Raw genomic sequence first — 17,828 nt, 5'->3', positions numbered from 1 at the left:
CCCATCCCAATAGGTAGAATTCATAACAGAGGGATTTAGTATAGGTATTAAGGGATATCCTTAGAAAGAATATGGCAATCCACACCAGCATCTTTGCCAAAAAAAGCCCAAATGAGTCACAGAGAGTCAGACAAGACTCAAAGTTTCATGGAAGATATGGGATGTGCTAAAACTTGAAGCAAATGTAAAATACTTTTACTTTTTTTTTGCAGGGCAATGAAGGTCAAGTGACTTGCCCAGGGTCACACAGCTAGTAAGTGTTAAGTGTCTGAGGCTGGATTTGAACTCTGGTCCTCCTGAATCCAGGGCTGTTGCTTTATCCACTGTGCCACCTAGCTGCCCCCCTGCAATGTAAAATATAGATATGAATAGTTATAGGAAGAGGAAACATTATAGGTAAGAGCAAAAAGAACAAGAGGAAAGGATGTATAGAAAAAGAGGGACAATTCCCCTTTTAATATCCTACTAAGGTTGTGTACTTTCCTTACAAAAACTCCAATGGAATAAGTGGTTATGTGTTACAGATAAGGAAACAGACTCAGGAAAGTAAAGTGACTGCCCATGATCGTGTGTCTTGTAAATGACATTAATAATGAGGGAATAATTAAACAAAGTTATCTATTGCATTAATCAAAGAACCTTATGTCAGTGGTGTCAAACTCAAATAGAAATGGGGACCATTAACCATCCATAAGGATCCCTTCTGGCTGCACATTGATTTAGAAGACCATATGTTAATATTTTAATGTTCAATTTAATTTTTATTTTGTTAAATATTTAACAGGTTGCACAGGTTGTGGGCTACAAGTGGCCTGTGGGCCATATGTGTGACACTTCTGCCTTAGATGATTTTTAATGTGTGTGAAAGCTATCTTGTTATAGGAGAACCTTTAAAATGCATTTGCTGTATTGACTTTTTTGTGTAATCAATACATAGTTTCATGGACACTTGTATTCTTTACACATTTCAGCCAAATGCAAGACTATAAAGATATAAAGAAAATTGTTTAGGGAAGGCTGCCTACTCTTTCTCATCTTTTCATCAAATATACCATTGATATATCTACAGGTATATTTATAAATTATTCTTGTAGAGATTTTATTGGGATAAAAAAGTAGGTTGGTAACTGGTGATGCCCTCTTTATTGCCTTTTTGATGTAATAATATTGTTGGTATTTTCCTTTTTTGAAAAAGCACCTTCCGCGGGGCAGCTAGGTGGTGCAGTGGATAGAGCACCAGCCCTGGTTTCAGGAGGACCTGAGTTCAAATCCAGCCTCAGACACTTGACACTTACTAGTGGTATGACCCTGGGCAAGTCACTTAACCCCAATTGCCTCCCCCTCAAAAAGAGCACCTTCCACTCCCCTAGCTAGCTTGTAAAATGATCCCTTACTGCTTTCAATATTGGGTGCCCCTCAGCACAGATTTTCCTGCTGTGTATATGATGATTTTTCCCAACATTCTCTTCTTAAGTGAAATTTCTATATTCTCATAAAGCACATTGAGGACTGAGATGTCATGAAAACAGGCCATTTTAGGAACTTTGACAAGTTCAATTACATTTTCTTTCTATTGCCAACATGATTGTGAATGTACTTGGGATGATGGAGATGATGGTTGGGTCTTTGAGCTGAATCTCATGCAAAAGTTTTGATGCATTTGATTTGGTATCCATTGCTTTTTAGGATGATATTGTTTGTAATTGTTTTCCATTGTTTACACTGTTTTAAAGATAAATTTGTATTTTAAACTGCTGTTGCCCTTGGTTGCAATCTTTATTTGTATAGGAGATCAAATGTTTGCTTGATAAGATAGTTTCTTCATTCTTCATTTAACATCAATTAAACTTTTTCAGGAGTTGGTCATAAACAAAGTCAATATCTATGCCCATTTCCATGTAGTGTTTATGAGTATCTCTTAGGTTAAAATTGTTGCAATTGGATGCATTTCCTTCTTTGCCTCATTATCTCTTCCTCCAATTTGATATTGATTTTGATATTTGTTCTAAGAATTTGATGGTCTGATTGCAGTATGAATGTGACTCTCACATCATTAACCAATTATTTATTTCCTACTGTTGTGACTGTCAACTTCTTTTTTTCTATATTCTTCTTGGTGACATTCAGTGCTGGGAATGTTCAGTACTTTACAACTCTTGTTGAAGAAAGCATTCATGATATTTAGGCACAAAACTTCTAATTAGTCTATAAACCTTTGATCTTCCTCTCATTTTTTTTTTGCTTTGTTATGGAGCAATGGGGGTTAAGTGACTTGCCCAGGGTCACACAGCTAGTAAGTGTCAAGTGTCTGAAGCTGGATTTGAAGTCCGGTCCTTCTGAATCCAGGGTGGGTGCTTTATCCATTGTGCTACCTAGCTGCCCCTCCTCTCATGTCTTAAACCTGAAACCCTTTCCTGCCTACTTCTAACACATTCCCATGTCCTACCTTCATATTCAAGTTACTAAGTATGTGTAGACTTCATTAAGCATATGGGTTCTTAACCTGAAGTTCATGAATTTGTTTAAAAAATACACCCACACATATATGTATAGAAAGAATTGTATGTCAATATAGTTTCTGTCATAATCCCATTTTATTTTATGTATTTGAAAACATTATTCTAAAAGGAGGTCTATAGGCTTCAAAAGACTTATGAAGCAATCTATGATAGCAAAAAAAAAAAAGAGTTAAGAACCCCTGATTTAGAGGATGAAATGATTTTCCCTCTCTGTCTTCAGAACTTCTCCACTTTTTTATTCTCTGTTTTGTAAATTGGTACATAAACTAAAATAATTTTCATGGTGCTCCATTTGTTTACAATTCTTTTGAGCACTTTCAAATGTGATGACTAAGTATTCCTTGAAATGATAGTTCTATTGTCTTTGGGTATAGCATGAAATTAATACCTGCAGTCCCTCTGCCTCTTGAAAAAAGAGGCTCTGAGTTTCTATCCTCTTCACTCTACTCAATACAGCCAACAAACTGGTTCAGGTCCTTACCACCTGAACTATTGAAATTACTTCCTAATTCATCTCCTGCCAAAAATCATTCTCCTTCCACTCCTTCAGTTTTGTAGTTGCCAAAGAGATTTTCCCTAAGGAACAGACCTTATTGTGTTTCTCCCTTGCTCAGTAAACTAGTTGATTTACTTGATGGCTCTTGATTATCTCTTGGATCAAATAAAATCCTTCACAACCTGGCCTCAACCTACATTTCCATTATGGTACATTTCACACCTACAAGTATTCATTCATTCATTCATCTATTTATTTTAATCTATTTAATTAAATGCAAAGATAATTTTCAACATTCGTTTTTGTCAGATTTCGAGTTCCAAATTCTTCTCCCTCCCTCCTTTACCTCCCCACTCCCCAAGACAGCAAGAAATCTGATATAGGGCATCCAGTACAATCATGTTGAACATTATTTCCACATTAGTCATGTTGTAAGAGAAGAATCAGAACAAAAAGGAAAAACCACAAGAAAGAAGAAAAAAAAAACTCTCCCCAAAGTGAAAATAGTATGCTTTGATCTACATTCAGACTCATTTCTTGATGTGGAGAGCATTTTCCATCATGAGTCTTGTGGAATTGTCTGGGATCACTGTACTGCTGAAAAGTACTGCTGTCTATCACAGTTGATCATCATGCAAAGTTGGTGTTACTGTGCACAACTACATCTATTTTATAAACTAGGGAATATGACCTCCTTGTCCCTCCTTAGACATGGCCCTTCATTGTCTATGCCTTTATGCTCTGTCACCAGAGTTGGAATGCCCTTCCTGCTTACCTTCAACTCTTTGAATCTCTTGTTTCATTCAAACCTATACCTTCTAGGATGACCTTTTATTAATTTTATATGTGAACATGCTGTCTCCCCAGAGAGAATGTGAGTTCCTTAAAGGCAGGGAATATATAACTTCTGTTTTTATATCTTCAGTTCCTAAAACATAGTAGGTATTTAATAATCATTAATCGATTGATATATTGATCCTTCCATTTAGCTGCAACAATCTTTCATCACAAGAATGTCAATTTCATCAGTAATTGATGTGAAACTCATTGGCCTGCTATTTGAAGTATATTCTGCTTTTCAAAATCATCGGGATATACTGCCCACTTTCATTTCTGCTGCATCCCTTTCATTTTCCATAGTTCCCCAAAGGTTATTGTTAATGGTTCAGAAATCCTACCCCTAAGTTCTCATATAACCTTCATAGAGCATTTTGTTGAGATGACAAACTCTCTGAGGGAACCTTAGTTACCAAGAGATGGGACTTCGCTTGCTACCTCATTCCTTATCTGGACTTCAAATCCCTCATCTATTTTTGTTGCTATTGTCAGACTAGTCTTCCCAGTGCCCCAGTGTGGAGATCAAGAAAAAGTTAAACTAGGGGATAGCTAGGTGGCACAGTGGATAAAGCGCAGGCCCTGGATTCAAGAGGACCCGAGTTCAAATCTGCCCTCAGACGCTTGACACTTACTACCTGTGTGACCCTGGACAAGTCACTTAACCCTCATTGCCCCACAAAAAAGAAAGAATGAAAAAAAGAAAAGAAAAAGTTAAACTGACATAAAATCACAGAAAGGTGAAGCACAGTTGAGCCTGTCCCCCCCTCCCATTTTTTCCAATCTAACCCTAAATTAGAACTGGGTCTCCTAACATATTTCCTTCCCCTGAAGAAACTCAATAATTAATGGCTTTTTTGAAACTACTGCTGACAACTTGAATGTGTCTTCCCTGTGGAGTGTCACAGGGTCTTCTAGAGCAATTGGCTTTACTATGCCAGTGCCTCCTAATTAGAGAGGCTTTAAGTGTCTGAATTACTCTGAAGATAGGTTTGCTCCGATGCTTCAAAGGATCAATTCCTGCACATCACAAGTGGCACCTGCACTGCCAAATAATCTGAGCTTCAGTGTTCAAGCCTTGCTTTCTCAGTTGCTGTTTTTAAAGGCATTTTTTGAGTCCCGGCAGTAAATCAGTTTGCAGATAAGGCAGATTTCTACCCTTGCCTAAGTCCTTTACTTCAAGGACAAGATGATTGGGACTCTTCGGAAGATGCTCCCAAGGCCTTAAAGTTTAAAATAGTCTAAAAGTGTGGCATTTTCTAAAATAAATAAGTTTCATGTGCACACATATATTCCACAGAAAATTTTAAAACTTAGACCGTAGGATTTTTAAAAGTATATCTACAAAAACATTAATTTAAAGATGAGATTTTCTTAGTTTAGGTAAAAAATTATATTCTTAAAGTAAATTCAAAAGGTGAAGTAGGCGGTTAGGAATCCATACTAATCAGCACATTCATAAAGCCCAAATTATAGGGCTGGATTATGGTTCAATTATCATCTGTTAAAATAGACTACTTTGATAGAATTAACTAGGTTCTTTCTACACCATGGAGCACTGAAGTGGTCCTAATTCTGCCTTTGCTATTAAACAGTTTTTAGATCATTAATATCTGCTTCTCCACCAGGAAATGAAGGCCCTTATGCATTAATAGGAATGAAAGCCAAATATTGAATGAAAGTGTAATCAGATGAGACCACCTGGATCCCATTTGCTAGGGTCAAAGGATGGGAGAGGTATTTTTTTCTAAAGTCTAGAGGTGGTGAATGTCCCATAGATGGAAAATGGTATATAGAAAAGGGGCAGAAGCCCCCAGAAATTTACCTGTAAAATATTGCTGAAACACCTCACCCAAATGCACAAGAAGGACATTTTTAGGACAGCTGAGGTGGATAGTGGGTTCCATTCTACCTGCTGGATAAAAGTCAGTGCCAAGTGCTGGAGCCTGCCCAGCAGTTTTTACACCTTGCATTTAGCCTCAGTTCTTCCCATTCTGTGAGGCAAAGTTTAATAGTGGACAGAAGAATGTTGTTCACAGACCACTTAGGGGCTACTATCAAATCACCTTGCTTAACTGCAGAGGACAACCCTGTAATTTGATACACATATAGGGATAGCATTTCTCCCAGGGTCACTCTCCTTTTGAGTGGCAACAGGTGAAATCTTTGCTTTCAGTGTCCCAACAAGGAAGTTCGAAGGTATGTGGTGCCCTTTTCCTAAAACAACTACTAGACCACAAAGGATACTGCTCTTCCCCCTCCTTCACCCCTATTCCCCCCAATTCCAGTTCTGAAAGCACTAAGGGTGTATCAACTCTGATCATCCCTGGCAGACAAGAAGGGACGATGGAGGGCAACCGAGAAATGGAGGCAATCTTCCTCATCCTGCTTGTTCCCTCTGCAAACTTGGGAGAGGTTGTCTGGAGCTGCAACAGGAGTCTCCAACCTAGTCTCAGATCTGGTGGGCGGGGCAGAGTCAAAGCCTTAGGCTCTCAGGTCAGAGGCAACCCGGCCCCAGCTGCACTTGGCCCCCAGCTTGCTGGTACCTCCCTGCCTCAGGCAGGGGCGTTACCACGGGACCCAACCACCATCTACAGAACCAGCTAGGCGGGATGCACCTGTTCAGGACGCTGCCAAGCCCACAGGTAAGTTAGTCTGTCAGAGGAAGGTGGGGGAAGATGGGGAGGACAGCCTAGCCGGGGTGTGGGCCCCTTCAAAACAAAGTAAACCCTGTCAAGGTGTAGCAAAAGAGCTGGCCCTGAATCAGTTCAAGAAGTCAGAGTATGTAATGGAAAAGCCCTGGGTTTAGGTGCAGAGAATGTGAGTTCATGTTCCAGCTCTCCCACTTACTAGATGTGGTAATTGTCTCACTTTCCTTCTTTGGCCTTTAGTTTTCCTTTCCTTCTTTCATCTCTCCCTCCCTTCTTCCTCCCTCCCTTCTTCCTTCCTTCCTTCCCTCCCTCCTTCCCTCCCCCTTCCTTCCTTCCTTCCTCTCTCCCTTATACTCTTCTTCCCTCTCTCCCTTCTTCCTTCTTCCATCTCTCCTGTCTTTCCTCTCTTCTTCCCCATTCCTTTCTCTTTCCTTCCTTCCCTTTCCCATTTCACTTTCCGTCCCTTCCTTCCCTCCCTTCTTTCTTTCCCTCCCTCCCTCCCTCCGTCCTTTGTTCCTTCTTGCCTTCCTTTGTTCCTTCCTTCCTCCCTTCTACCTTTCTTCCCTCTCTCCCTTCTTCCCTTCCTCCATCTCTCCCTTCTTCCCTCTCTTCCTCCCCTTCCTTTATCCCTCCTTCCTTCCCTTCTCCTTCCCCCTTTCCCTCCCTTCCTTCCCTACTTTCTTTCCTTCCCTTCCTTCCCCTTCCTCCTTCATTTTCTCCCTTCTTTTCTACCTCTCTGTCCCCTCCTTTCTTTTTTCCTTCCCTCCCTCCTTCCTTCTTGCCTTCCTTTTCCTTCCTTCCTCTCTCCCTTATACCCTTCTTCCCTCTCTCCCTTCTTCCATTTCTCCCTTCTTTCCTCTCTTCCTCCCCTTCCTTTCTCTTTCCTTCCTTCCCTTCCCCATTCCCCTTTCCTTCCCTTCCTTTCCCCTCCTTCCTCCTTCATTTTCTCCCTTCTTTTCTACCTCTCTCCCTTCTCTCTGCCTCTCCCTCCCTCCCTCCTTCCTTCCTTCCCTCCCTTCCTCCCTCTCTCCCTCCCTCCTTCCTTTGTTCCTTCGTTTCTTTGTTCCTTCCTTCCCTCCCTTCCTCTCTCCCTCCCTCCTTCCTTCCTTTCCCCTTCCCCTTTTCCCTCCCTTCCTTCCCTCCTTTCTTTCCTTCCCTTCCCCCTTCCTCCTTCATTCTCTCCCTTCTTTTCTACCTTTCCCTCCTCTCTCTGCCTCTCCCTTCCTTCTTCCTTCTTTCCTTCCCTCCCTCCTTCCCTCCCTCTTTCCTTCTTCCCTTCCTTCCTTCCTCTCCCCCTTCTACCCTCTCCCTTCTTTCCTCTTTTCCTCCCCTTCCTTTCTCTTTCCTTCTTTCCCTTCCCCATTCCACTTTCCCTCCCTTCCTTCCCTCCCTTCTTTCCTTCCCTTCCTTCCCCTCCTTCCTCCTTCAATTTCTCCCTTCTTTTCTACCTCCCCCCTTCTCTCTGCCCCTCCCTCCCTCCTTCCTTCCTTCCTTCCTTCCTTCCTTCCTTCCTTCCTTCCTTCCTTCCTTCCTTCCTTCCTTCTTTCCTTCCTTCCTTCCTTCCTCTCTCCCTTCTACCCTTCTTCCCTTCTTCCATCTCTCCCTCCCTCCCTTCCTTCCTTCCTTCCTTCCTTCCTTCCTTCCTTCCTTCCTTCCTTCCTTCCTTCCTCTCTCCCTTCTACCCTTCTTCCCTTCTTCCATCTCTCCCTCCCTCCCTCCCTCCCTCCCTTCCTTCCTTCCTTCCTTCCTTCCTTCCTTCCTTCCTTCCTTCCTTCCTTCCTTCCTTCCTTCCTTCCTTCCTTCCTTCCTTCCTTCCTTCCTTCCTCTTTCCCTTCTTCCCTTCTTCCCTCTCTCCCTTCTTCCATCTCTCCCTTCTTTCCTCTCTTCCTCCTCTTCCTTTCTCCTTCCTTCCTTCCCTTCCTTCCCCCTCCTTCTGCCTTCATTTTCTCCTTTCTTTTCTACTTCTCCCTCCCTCCTTCCCTCCCTCCCTCCTTCCTTCCTTCCTTCCTTCCTTCCTTCCTTCCTTCCTTCCTTCCTTCCTTCCTTCCTTCCTTCCTTCCCTCCCTCCCTCCCTCTCTTCATCTAGGGTACATGAACTTATTTTAAAATGTTTTGATAGCTATATTTCAATGAAACTGATTTCCTTTGGAATTCTTTGTATTTTATGCATTTAAAAACATTATTTTGAGAATATGTTCATAGACCACCAGACTGCCAAAGGCATCCATGACATAAAAAAGTTTAAGAACAGCTAATCTAATACTCAGTCTACTATAATTCTTACTCCTGGGGGCGGGGGGGCTATAGTGTTTCCAGGTTTATATTGGGTTCTAGATTTACATTATACCTAGGCAGAGCATCATTACTTGATGTGAATTTGGGGCATCAGATTTGGGTCCCCACTCTGGGAGGAAGGGCAGTGGGACTGTTGCCTGAAAATCCAAGTCAGCATCTTCATTCCTTTGGGCATTGACCCTTGTTAAAAAGAGAAGACCCACCTCGGGGAGGGATAATGAGAGGCACATAACCAATAGTTCTCATCATGACAGAATTAGTGACTGAGAGTGGGAAAGGACCCCAGGGAACATGTTATCTAATGTGTATGAGAATAGCATGCCAGATCCATTTTCTGCTTGATAATTTCCAAAATGGGGGAAACTCACTACCTCTAGAAGCAGCCTCTTCCACTCTAACTCAGATGGTTGGGGTATTATTTTTATTAAGTTTTTCTTCCTCCTAATAGGAAAATTAATTTGACTGTTTGCAAATTCTGCCCATTGCTTCTGATTCTGCCCTCAGTTAGTTGGGGGTGGGGGTGGGGGTTATGGGATTGTAATTGGAGCAAATCTAATTCCTCATCCATGTCATATTTGTGTCTAATGGTACACATCATAGCCTTTTAAAGGCTTGATGATAATTTCTTATGTATTTCAGATTATATCTCTAAGAAAAAAAGTAATATTAATTTTTCAGGAGAGGCTATTGGTGGAGAGATTGGAGAGAGTGTAGAAAGGTTATCATTGAGATAAGCCAGTGACACAGATGACAAATTTTACTTCTTTCACAATTTTGCCTAGAGTCAGCCCCACTTGGGTTAATTCTTTTGTAGTTTCCTGGACAACGACCAAAGTTTTGATTTGAACCAAGTTTTCAAACCTTTATTTGTGATGGAGTACTAAGTAAGACCTTTTGAGCATGAGTAGTAACAAAATTTCTTCTGCAACTCCAAATGGGTCTCAATATAAGGATTCCTGAGGTTTAAGCTGTGTTAGATGGGTGGGAGGTAACTATGGATTCCATATATTAGCTGCACCACAAAAGGGGCAAAACAGAGACAGTGTAAGGAGGATAGAAAGCAAATTCACAGAAAATAGCTTTAGGAAAAATGTCAAAAGTTAAACATTTTCTCCTTTGCCGGGGAATTCATATCTAACATGTATGTGACTTCCTTGTCACATAGACCAGGGTTTCATAAATTTTTTCCACTTCACAACCCCTTTTTGCCCAAGAAATTTTTACTCGATCCCTGTTATATAGGTATAATAAAATAAATATGCATAACCTTTTACTGTCGCCAACTTTTTTGCGACCCCCACATTGAGTTACACAACAGACCCACATTTTAAGATGCTTTGACATAAAGAACAGCAGCTACTCAGGATAGATTTGTGACTCCTAAAAACGAGGGGCCACATGTTTCTGGCTTTTATACCCTCTGTCCAGGTTTTGGGGATATGCCTTTGTGGAAATTTATTTTGATTTGGGGACCCTACCTTTAGGCTGAGATCAGAAAGCCTTAGGCCCTCAAGGTCTCTTCTGTGTGGGAGGTGCTGGAGCCCCTCCCCCTCTGCTTCAGCTGAGCCAAAAAGCCCTGTGGGCTGTACAAGACACCAGGTCGGACAGCTGGGGGAAAAAAGGCCCCAGCTCCCTCCGACCTGAGCGGAGCTATCCAAGAGATCCTGGATAGCCTGTGCTGAGGGACGTGAGGCTGGAGCACACCACCCTCCCCACCAGCCGCAGCCCTGGCTGGCGGATTAGCTTGGTCTGTGGGGGCGCAGGAAGCCCTGAGATTTGAGTGGAGACAAGAAAAGGTATATATAGACCTGGTAGTTAGACTCAGGGTCGGTCAAGGGGAAGGACAAGATAGAGAGACAAGGACACAGGAGAAGATGGACTAGGAGCAGAGAAAAGAGAGGCTGAAGGGCAGACTGACGGAGCAGACAGACAGACAGAAGGTCAGTGAGAGAGAAACACAGGGGTTCAATGGTGGCAGTAAGGAAAGGAAAGTTAGAACCAGGGGGATTTACAAAGTGAAAGGGGCTCGGAGTTAGAATAAAGTACCTGAGTGCCCTAAGGCAAGCGGCTAAGGCCCTTATTGTATTAAAGAAGTTCCAAAGAGACACCGAGGAAAGAAAAGTGCTGCAATGCAGTCAGGTTGTACATTTTATTTCCCTGTATTCTTAATTTTCAATAGGATCTCATAAATAAACTCTGCTTTGATTATTTAGTTAAGAGGCTTCTTAATATTTTGCTTATCAATTTGGGAGTGGAACAGTGTGGTGGAACTTTTATAAATGGCCCATATTAAATTAACAGCAGTCAGATAGCCAAATAGTCAAAAGTCCCCAGATTAGTCCTCCAGTCAGATTAGCCCCCCAAATTAGGCTAGTAAGTAAAAATATTTTCACATTTGAATAGCGACCACGGCAGGACTTATGGCCCAATTATAATTTCTCTAAACCTATAATTTTTCATAAATCCAGTTATATAATTTTCCAGGTTAGATTATAGTTATTAATAATTAATTTTTTACACCTTACTTGTCTAGGTGGTTGGCTGCATGCCCTCCAGTTTTGCTTTGAAATGTTTTCCATGCTAGCTCCTTGTCTTGGATCTTCCTTTTTTTTCCGGGGCAATGAGGGTTAAGTGACTTACCCAGGGTCATGCAACTAGTAAGGTTAGATTTGAACTCAGGCCCTCCTGAATCTGGGGCCAGTACCTTATCTACTGCTTCACCTAGCTGCCCCTGTCTTTTTTTTTTTTTTGCAGGGCAATGGGGGTTAAGTGACTTGCCCAGGGTCACACAGCTAGTAAGTGTCAAGTGTCTGAGGCCGGATTTGAACTCAGGTACTCCTGAATCCAGGGCCGGTGCTTTATCCACTGCGCCACCTAGCTGCCCCTGCCCCTGCCCCTGTCTTGGATCTTCTTAAAATGAATTGCTTCCCTATATTATCCTAATAGAGATGGCCTTCCTTCTGGCAGGCCATACCATTCATGCTCCAATCTTAATTGCAATAGTCATCAGACCCTAGTGGTATTTGTTTGGTCTAGGCAGGGTTTGAACATGGGACTTTCACTCTACCTAGTTCAACTTGACATCTCATAGGACAAATGCCTATGTATCAGGGAGAGAGAAAAATTCTGGCATGGAAAATACCTGTATTTGTAAAAAAGTAATCCCTTAAAAACACCCTTTGGTGTGTCCTCTACTTTGGATATTAGGCCCATTGCCTATCCTTATTTCCAACTATGATGGAAAGATATAATAGGCAGTTTTTTTGGCTTAAGCTTCACACATACATATTCATTAAAGAATCATAAACTCAGAGCAAGCAGGGATGTCAGAATCCATCTAGTACCAACCACTGTTTTTGTTGTTGTTGTTGCTGTTTAGTCATGTCTAACTCTTTATGACCCCATTTCTGGTTTTCTTGGCAAAGATACTGGAGTGGTTGGCCATTTCCTTCTCCAGCTCATGTTACAGATGAGGAAACTGAGGCAAATAGGGTTAAGTGACTTGCCCAGGGTCATACAGCTAGAATAATATCTGAGGCCAGATTTGAACTCAGAAAGATGGGTCTTCCTGACTCCTAGTCCAGTGTTCTCTCCTCTTCACCACCTAGTTACCTATCCTTCATTTTACAAATGAGGAAATAGAGGCCTAGGGAAGTCACACAGATAGTGAGTTTTAAAAGTGGGGTTAAGAATCAGGTCCTGTGAGTATAAAAGGAGCGCTTTTTACTGTAGTTGGCTTAGGTCTGGAAAGTATGATGATCCTCTTCAACCCCTCTTGTCCCTGCTATGTTTCATTATGTATCATTTTTCTTTTTCTTTCTTTCTTCTTTTTTTTTTTTTGGTGAGGCAATTGGGGTTAAGTGACTTGCCCAGGGTCACACAGCTAGTAAGTATTAAGTGTCTGTGGCTGGATTTGAACTCAGGTCCTCCTGAATGCAGGGCTGGTGCTCTATCCACTGCGTCACCTAGCTTCCCCTGTATCATTTTTCTTGAACGCTACTATCCTCTTGAGAGAGCTTCCTTGCTTGTTTTTTCACTAGCAATGATCATGAAGGATCAGTTTGTGGGGGCCTCGATTTCCTCACTACCCACTCACTCTTTACCTGTTGTACTCTGCCTTCTTTCCTTACTATCCTGTTCACAAAGCTCTTCTCAAGTGTGAGAATCAGGGTAAAGCCTAAACTATTGCCGAATTTATCAGTAAATCTTAGCTAATTTCTACTCCACACTGGGGTCAGGTCAGGTGACCACACACTAGATTTTAAACATCATACAAGGTAAGCAATGAACACCTAATAGGCAGATCCACTTATGCTGCATTTCACATTGTGATCATTCCTTCTTTGAAGCTTTCTCTTCCTTTGAATTCCTTGAGACTCTTCTGGTTCTTTCCTCCTACTTTTTAGATCATTCCTTCCTTGTATCCCTAACTGGCTCCTTTAATTCATCCTTTCCACCAAATGGAAGTTGTTTCTGTGCTTATATCATCAACTCTCTTTCCTGTCTTCTCTTGGAAATACCATCCATTCTCAAAGCTTCAACTATGACATATTTGTGGATGAATATACCTTCAGACCTTCCCTTCTCCCTTCTGACAGCTCACACACTACACAGTTATCTTCTGCATAACTCTACTTGGCTGTCCTGTTGCTACTGCAATCTCAACAGTGTCCAAAATTCAAGTGATGATCTTTGTCCCTAAACCTGGTTTCCCTGACTTCTCTGTTTTTGTGAGTGGAACTGTCTTCCCTTACATCCAAAATTAAAATTTTGGAGTAATTTAAAAAAAACTCTCTCTCAGGGGGCAGCTAGGTGGCACAGTGGATAGAGCACCAGCCCTGGATTCAGGAGGTCCTGAGTTCAAATCCAGTCTCAGACACTTAACACTTAGTAGCTGTGTGACCCTGGGCAAGTAACTTAACCCCAATGGCCTCACCAAAAAAACAAAACAAAACCCAAAAAACAAAAAAACTCTCTCTCTCTCTCTCTCTGTATATATATATATATATATATATATATATATATATATATATATATATATATATTACACCAAATCTGGTCATTTGCTCAATTGTTGAAGTTTTTCACCTTCACAATGCTATTTTACATTCCATTCTTTACATTCCCACTGCCACAACCCTAGTTTGAGTATTCATTACCTCTTAACTGAGCTCTTGTAATAGCCTCTTATTGCCCTCGATCTCCCTTTCCAATTCTTCCTGCATGTTGCTGTTATATTAATCCTCTTATAACTCAATTCTAATCATGTCTTACTTCAGCTCAGAAACCTTCAATGGTGGAAAGAAGACCAAACTCATTTGCCCAATATTCAAGCCCTTCCACGATTTGTCCTCAACTAACTTTCCCAGCCTCATCTCATCTTATACTCCAGCTAAACTCATTCTCCTCTAGATACAAACTTCATTGTCCTGCCTTGGTGCTTTTGCTTATATATTCCCTCTTGCACCCCCATGCCATTCCCCACTCTCACTCCCACCTTCAACTCTTATCTATCTGATTCTTATCTATCCTTATAAGACCAACTCCAATATAGCCTCCGGAACCCTTTCCTAATACCTTTCTATGTGAAAGTAATCTTTCACCCAGAGATGACTGAAACTGGTATATTCAAATCCCTAAGTATTTGTACAAGTTTGTATGGATCCTCAGAGGTAATTTATTCCAACATGGTTATTGTATAGATGAGGAAATTGAGGAAATAGCAGAGTAGTATAGGAGGCCAATTGCAAATTCTGGAAGCAGAAGACTTTGGTTCAATTCTTGCTTCTGACACTAACTTACCTTTGTGACTTGTGCAAAGTCATATCTCTCTAGGCCTTAGTTTCCTCATATGAAGGAGTTAAGATAGATGGCCCCTTTAAGTCACTTCCAATTCTAAATCTTTGATCTTATGACTTGTTTAATACCACACAACAGGTTAATTATAGAATTAGAACTGGCCCAGTTTGAGACATGTTATAATAGTGTTCCACTGTCTACTAATTCCCTTTCATTTTGCTGTTTTCATTATGAAAGGGACTAAGATACTGTAGAAAGTATTATGTTATTATGATTTTTTATCAAGAATGAAAGATACTTAGGAAAAATTTTGTTAATGTGGTTTCCTATAGAATTATGATATTACTTATATAAATAAAAAAGAAAGTTATCTTTCCTTCCTCTGAGTTTTCATTGAATTTCTCTTGTACTCTTACATAGTATCATATAACTAGAAGAAGAATGGACCACAGAGGCCATCCCCTTTATTTCATAGATGAGAACACTATGGCTCATGGAGGTGAATTGACTTGCTCATTCTATGTTGCATTAGAGCTGTGTACATACTTAATCTCCTATACTATATTGTAATTCTATAAGGGCAGGAACTGTGATTCTTCTTTGTATCCCTCAAAGTGCCTGACACTGTGCATCATGTGAAGTAAACACTGGCTAAATATCTGTTGAATTAATAGATGAATATTGATGCGAGTTAAAATCACAATCAAAGGAGAGCAAAATACATTGCTCTATCCCATACTGCCCTCTGTCACCAAGTCAAATCTGTTCGATCTCTTGTGCCTGCCACCATTGATATTTCATAGCCTCAGTTCATCTTGAAGGAAACTTAGGAGATAAGGGGTTAAGTTTTGTAACCAGATCCACCTCCTTAGCAATAAATTAGTTAATCATAAGTACTAAGTTAACCACCAGCAAGGTTTTGTTACAGCATTAGACCAGCTGAACCCAACAAAAACCTGTCCTTTCCTGACCCCACCACCTTTCGAGATTGTTTCACAACATAACCAAAGGTTCATTTGTAAAAGACAAGTTGGGGTTTTGTTTATATCTTTGGAATTCACTCCAGGAAACCAACTTAGCTATTGAAAGTTGTAGTTGCCACCTTAGTGATTGGGTCCACACGAGGGAAATTTTGTTGATGTTAATACAAGTAGTTTAGAATTTAATTCCCTTTCCCATGCTCCTACACATCAAAGTAGATGACATTGAATGATGCATTTCGAATGGTGGATAGAGACAGTCCTCATCCCTGCTAAGAGACTTCTCTTATTTTAGAAACAGGAGAGGGAAACAGGTGATTTGAGGGCTCTACTAGCGGAGACTGGTCTTCAAGGACAGTTCTCTATTGCTTCTTCTGCCTTTTACTGGTCTCATACAGTGATGTTCATTTTACTAGGGCTCTTGGATATGGATGCTTAGCAAGTTGTTCTGGATAGCAATAATATTGATTTAAGTTTCCTCATCCTACAGAATATTTTTTTTTGGGGGGGCAGTATGATATAGTGGAAAGAATACCTATTAGGTATCAAAGTTTGGTAGTTGAATCCTAACTCTAGGAGTTATCAGCTGTGTGACCTTGGACAAGTCAATTCATCTGTATGGGCCTCAGTATTCTCATGCGAAACTTATACTGCTTTTATGTCAGAATGGAATCAGGGAAACACTTTCTAAACCTTATAGCATTATATAAATATGAGCTCTTATTTGACTAGAAAGACATCATCTGTACCACCTTCAGGAGGGCTTAGGTGAGATTCTAATGAATATATTTTCAGATTAATATACATTAAATTACATTTTCTAGTAGAATATCCAAAAAATGCTCTCTTCTCCCACATTCAACCCCAAGTAGACCAAGACTTTGCTTTTTGCAGATCTTCTGAAATCCCTTTCGGGGTTCATAGGAGAAGCAGAAATGTGTCTGTATGCCTGCATATTATATACACAGAAGTATATATATGCACACACATGTATAAACACACACATATATACATGCACATATACATATACATACATATACCTACATATACATATATATGTATATCTTGAGGTCATGTCTAAAATCTTAGCAAAAAGATCAGGAAATAATATATCAGAGTAAATAAATTAAGAGTCTACCCATGTGGAATATATGATATTATGAACTAGACTAATATATATTTTTTTTATCTTGCATGAAAAAGGGACTTTTGCCTTGTAAGTTAATATGGGAGATTATAGGGGATTGTTTGACCTACTCGAGAGAACAAACTCAAACTCTTTAGCAAAGAATTGAACTAATTACAAATAACTAACTCTTCAAGGAACACTTGTTCATTAAAGCTGAAAAGGAGACCTTTTATTTAGGGCTTCATTTCTTTAAATGTATTCTCTTAGGATCTAAAATTGGAAGGAATCTTAGAAATCCTTCTTTCTAGGCCTGTCATTTTAAAGAAAAAACTGTGATCTAGAGAGAGGAAATGACTTGTCACATAGGTTATAACCATCAGAAACAGGAGCATCTGAACTCAGGTTCTTTGACAGCAACTCTTGTGCTTTTTCCGTGATTTCTGCCATCAATCACACTTTTGTTATTTAACATGAGTATTCCTACCACTAGTCCTTTTTTATTTTATCTTTTGAATCTCATAAAGATTATTACAGTGACTGATGTTATTTTTTTAAGTAAAGAACTTAGGTTGGCCTCCAAAGACATACACCCTTTCCCCAATTTCTCATTTTAGTACTTTAATATTATTAATTTTCTAATTTAATATTTGTAAAGGTTGTACCAGATGAGGCAGGCAGAGATGAATTAAAATCTAATTCATTGGCAAGAATTCCCCATTAATGAGAAAATGATAAGCTCCTTAAGGTCAGGGACTGGTTTTTTTGGCCTCTTTTTGTATTATCAGTGCTTAGTACAGTGCCTGGAACAAAGTAGACACTTAATAATTTTTTTTGAATTAATGGATGAATATAGGTCCTTTTGAATATTTGAGCATAATTTAAAAACTATAGTTGATGATAACTTAATCATAACCTGTATTGCAGATGTTTTTACACTAAAATATATTTTATATATTTTCAGTGACCATGCCTTTGTCTTTTTCTTAGAAAGTAAAAAGCTCTTCCACAGAATATCTTTTAAGACTAAGGAGATGGGCAGCTAGGTGGCACAGTGGATAAAGCACTGGCCCTGGATTCAGGAGGACCTGGGTTCAAATCTTGCCTCACACATTTAACACTTACTAG

The sequence above is a fragment of the Dromiciops gliroides genome, chromosome 3 (genome assembly GCF_019393635.1).
Source record: "Dromiciops gliroides isolate mDroGli1 chromosome 3, mDroGli1.pri, whole genome shotgun sequence".
NCBI lineage: Eukaryota > Metazoa > Chordata > Mammalia > Microbiotheria > Microbiotheriidae > Dromiciops > Dromiciops gliroides.
Note: the sequence above shows the minus strand (reverse complement) of the source record.